The following is a 4,801-nucleotide window of genomic DNA, read 5'->3' on the forward strand; positions in this document are numbered from 1 at the left end:
GACCCGGCTGGAACCCTGCGGCTTCTCCGAGCCCGTGCTCTGTTTTTAGGGGGCCGCTCAGCTCAAGTCCGCGGCCCAGGACCGGCTGGGTCCGACTGCCGTGCGGCGGTGGGGCTGGCGGGTCTCGGCCCAGCCGGGGGAACCAAGCGGCCAGCGGCGGGCCGCTCCCTCTGGGCTGGCCCTGCCGCGGGGGTGCTCCCACCACAGAGGCCTCGGGAGGATTCCGCAGACAAGTGTGTGGAATGCGGCCCCAGCCTGTCGTCAGGGGCCAGTGGTCCCTGTACCGTGATGGGGGAGCATTGGGCGCATGGCCTTCACTCCGTACGTTCTCCTTTCTCCCCGGCTTGGTTAAACCCCTGGTCTGCAGGCCCTGCGCTCTCAGAACTAACCCTGGTATTGATGACTTACCGATGCCTCGTGGTTCTTCTGTGCTCAAATTCATGTGGAAAGCCTTTCTTCATAATTTTAATGAACGTCTACCGCACGCCGGGTCGCGCTGCCCCCGCCGCCCCTCCCGTGGGAGCCGCCCTCTCGCGGGGACCCGCCGTGCGGCCCAGCTGCCCGGAGCGGGGGCGCGTGAGCGGCGAGGTGAGGCCAGGAGCCGCCTCCTCACGGGGAGCTCTGGCGGCTGGTGTGAACAGTTCTGGAAGCTTTCTGCTCCCTGATGGTTTTCATGGGTCACTAAGGTAAATATCTCCTCTCAAGAAGGACGTGTTTAGGAAGCTAAACTGTTCACTTTTTTGAAATGAGTGATCTATTTGACAGAGCTTAAAAGTGTGTCCCGCCGCCCGCCGTAAATCCGTCCCTGGCTGGAACGGACAGTGTAAGCACCGTGGCTGCCGCTCGCGCAGGTCCCGGGGGGCAGAGCCCAGCCGCCTGAGACGCCTCTGTCATTCTAAACAGAAACAGATGTGTGAGCGCCAGGGCTACGCACAGTCATTCTTCAAACAGTAGATTAAAACATCTGTCAGGAGAGCCTGGAGGGGCCCGGCTCGCAGCAGCTGGACCTGCCAATCACAGGCTTCTAGGGGGCGGAGGGAGCACAGGGGGGGCTGGGAGGGAGCACGGGGGGCCGGGAGGGAGCACGGGGGGCCGGGAGGGAGCACAGAGGGGCTGGGAGGGAGCCGCAACGTCCTGTTCTCAGCTGCTCTCAATCTCACTATCAAGATGTCCAATGTCGCACTGCCCGGCCCTCATCCTGCTGCCTGGACCTCATTCCACTGACCTCTGTGACCCTGCTGACCTCCCTTGGATCTTTCCCGAACGTGCTCTTCTCCCGGACGCAGGGCCGCCTGTCGCTGAGGCCCTGGGCGGACAGCACCCCTGCTGGTCTCAGTGTCCCTGACGTGCTGTGGCAGGCGCTGGGGGCAGAGAGGCCCTCGAGCCTGCCGTGGACCCTCTGGCCGCCCTGCAGGAGGGTGCGTGCGGGAGGAGTGCCCCGGCGGGTGGCCCCCCTGCTCGCCACGAGTCACCGCCAGCAGCCTGAGCTGGCCCTGCCCTGTGGGTTTGTGGGAAGTGGTTTCATGGCGTCTCGTGGCACCAGAAGCTTCTAGTGGCATTTTTTGGGTCATATCATGAAAGCATATTTGGGTAGAAAAAGATACAGGGTTTCTTTTCAGTGTGTGATTTCTCGTTACTTAAGTGATCGGCTGCTATGGCCCCACTGTGCAGCTGTACTTTGAGGCCACATGAGCATGGCCGGGGAGCGCCCTGCCTAGCGTGCGTGCGCGCTGCGCTTAGGGAGCGGCCGTCAGGTGGCTGGCGGCCCCGGGGTAGCTGGCTGTCCCCTCTTCCCCAACGCAGTCCCCGGTGACCCAGCCGTGGCCCTTCTACCTGCTGGTCTTGCAGTCCGTGCTCCGCTGGCCCCTTCCCACACGCTGCAGGACTAACGAGACTGATGTACACGGACTCGCTGGGCCAGCTCTCCTCAGACAACACCCCGGCCTCTGCCTGCTGGGGCTCCTCAGGCTTCTAGCACTTTCTTCAGAAGGAGCAGGGCAGTCACTCCAGACAGTCCTGGCTCTTCCACACCCTCACAGGGTGAAAACTGCCATGACACACGGAGAGGCCAAAATGCCTGTCGGACAGAGAGCCAGACATGAGGCGCTGTGGGGAGGATGTGGTCAGGGATGTAAGAGGCGTGCTCAGCCCCGCCACCGTTCCCTCCCCACGTCCTTCCCAGGTGCACCCTGCTCCCTCCCCAGGAGCAGCCAGAAACAACACCTAGAGGAGTGGTGGGTTCAGTCTACCACAGCCTCCAGCCCTGGGGAATAATATTAGGCCATATTAACAAATGCGTAAGGCCCTGAAGAAAGGAGGTGATACACCCATTTTACTCTGCACACAGGCAACTCCTGGAGCATCGTGCTCAGCTGTGGTCCACACCTCCGGGGGCGCCGTCAGCCTCCTGGAGACAGCACTGTGTTGTTCCTGTACACCAAAGTGTCTTCTGTACCCAGTGCAGAGCTGGAAAGAGGTACTCGTGAACTCGTGGTTTTATTGACCACAGGGGCACCGTGAGGTCAGGACATTACACTGCCTATGCAAAGGCAAGAGCTGCCAACAGTCCCCTCTCTAATCTGTTCCCCACGGCGCTATTCCACAAGGTCATGAAATGCAGTCAGCCAAAGGGCAGTGGTTTCACATCAGTGACACACGTGCAAGCTGTGCCCGCAGGGGAAGTCCTGAACGCACGGGCGTACCTCCTGTTTCACGAGCGAGCACCGTGACCCCGGCCAACAGCGCTGCCTCCACAAACAGGTCCGCAGCTCTAAAATGTCTGTGATTAGTAAAGTGAAGACTGTCAAATCATGTTCACTTAAAGACATGCCGGAGGAAATCATGTTTCTTAAAATATTGAAGGGAAAATACCTAGAATTTACAATGGTTTTTGTATTGTCATAGTGGTTTTTATTCTTGCTTCCAGTTTCTGGAAAGGATTTTGAACTCAAGTCCTCTGTGCTTAAATGTGTGGGGGATGGACTGTAACATGTTCTGGTCACCGGCTGTGTGGGGGGCAATCTTACAAGTCCCGGGAGGCAATCACAGACAAAGGATGGACAGCAGTTTGCTGAATGGACATTAGTTGCATGTTCAGAGAGAGAGAGACATCTATTTTAAGGAATTGGCTCCTAAAATTGTGGATTCCGGCAAGTCTGAGGTGTACAGGGTGGGCCAGGAGGCTGTGACCCGGGGAGGGGTAAGACCTTCCGGAGGATTCCTTCTTCTTCCGCGGACCTCACTGCTCCCTGGCGTCTTCCGCTGCTTGGCTGTGGCCCCACAGTGCAGAGGTCATCTGCTTTACCCAAAGTTGGCCTCATCTGAAAACACCCTCCCAGTGACTCCTCGTCAGGGGGTGTGCCGGCCGCTGGGGACTTAGCGATAGTCAGCTTACATGGGAAGAGAGCCGGGGCCGTCCTATGCGATCCCAGGCGTCAGGGAACCCCGTGCCCAACGCGATCCCACGGGGGAACGGGGGGTGTCCTAAATGATCCCACGAGATCCCACACAATCCCACGGGATCCCAAGGGCGAGAGAACAGGGGGTGCCCCCGCGATCCCGGAGTGGAGACTGTGGGCCGGCTGAGAGCCAGAGGTGGGACCTGCAGGGGCCGGGGGTGTTTTCATATTATTTATGAACAGCTCCGCGGGCTTTCAGGCAAGGGCCGCCAGAGGCACCCCGTCTCCTCCAGAGGCCTCTCAGGTGGACTGAACATGGCCTGGCCTGGGCTCTGAGGAAGAGGAAGGAGGGACGGGCTGTGGGCACCCTGCTCCCTGGTAGGGGTGGGGCCCCCGGTTTCCCTCCCAAATACTTGTCTCACGTGATGACCCTGGAGGCCCAGACACACCCCTGAGCCACCTTGATTTCTCGACGACTCTCTGGCCTTCTCTTCTGTGGATGACTCAGTAGAAAGGGCCCCCCGACAAACCCAGGGCAGCCTCAGCCAAAGCGCGGTGGACCCCATCACCCTCACGGCCCACCTGTCCCCACTCTGCCCCGCGCAGCACGGCCAGATGTCTCCGTGGACTGCAGGCTGTCTCTAAGCCGGGGCCGGGCTCCCCCCAGACCCTCCCCTCCAAGGTGGGCGCAGCGCGGCCTGGACCCTGTCAGGGGCTCTTGTCCTGCCCCTGGGCCTCCGTGCCTGCCGCACAGCCTCGTGCCGGGGGGGGGGGGCATGCTGCGGGGGGGCCCCTCCAGGAGCAGGGCCGTTTAGCCTGAACACCTGCTGGGACCCTCAGGCTGTGGGGCCCCGACCGGCCAGGCCAGGGTCTGGGGGCTCTCGAGCATGAGCTGCAGCCTGGGGGCCCCGTGAAGTGACTTCTCCCTGAGCAGCCGGGCTCTGCGGCCACAACTCCTCCAGCGGAACCCGGGGTATGGACACCTCTCCTGTGTGGGGCCAACGAAGCCCAGACGCCTGTCCAGCTCCGAACTCAGCTCCAGCCGGAGCCTGGCGTCGGCTCTGTCACCTGCAGGGGCGCCCCGTGGATGAGAGGTGACAGGTGTGTGACCTCACAGGCCGGCCAGCAGCACCCACTGCCAGCAGTGTGTGTGGTGCCGGGAGCAGTCAGCGTGGCGGCCTCTGCCCCAGGCCCCTGGCACACGCCCTGGCTGTGGACACAGTCCCGCTCTGTCCTGTGATGCCCACGCCAGTGCTGTCGGGCACCACCCGGCCCCTTCCTCCTGCGCACCCCCAGCCCAGGGCCCGGCTCCGGCAGACCCTCCCCCAGGGGTCCCACCGCCGCCCACCCTGTGCTCGGCCTGCAGCCTGAGCCCGAGATCAAACACAAGCCTGCCCCCCCCC

At 61.9% G+C, this 4,801-nt stretch overlaps 2 long non-coding RNA genes across 2 annotated transcripts in view; one reads left to right on the plus strand and one right to left on the minus strand.

The window, feature by feature from the left end:
* LOC115296253 overlaps positions 1-2,879 on the plus strand; it is a 50,656-nt gene extending 47,777 nt beyond the window's left edge. The window contains exon 3 of the long non-coding RNA XR_003910810.1: positions 2,348-2,879. This is a non-coding gene — a long non-coding RNA (uncharacterized LOC115296253). The remainder of the gene's footprint in view (positions 1-2,347) is intronic.
* Positions 2,048-3,760, minus strand: LOC115296254. Its single transcript, XR_003910811.1, has 3 exons — positions 2,703-3,760; positions 2,386-2,466; positions 2,048-2,077 (listed from the first exon to the last, which is right to left on the minus strand). It is a non-coding gene; the product is annotated as an uncharacterized LOC115296254 (long non-coding RNA).
* Between the last annotated feature and the right edge of the window lie 1,041 nt (positions 3,761-4,801).

This window comes from Suricata suricatta, chromosome 7 (genome assembly GCF_006229205.1).
Source record: "Suricata suricatta isolate VVHF042 chromosome 7, meerkat_22Aug2017_6uvM2_HiC, whole genome shotgun sequence".
Classification (NCBI taxonomy): domain Eukaryota; kingdom Metazoa; phylum Chordata; class Mammalia; order Carnivora; family Herpestidae; genus Suricata; species Suricata suricatta.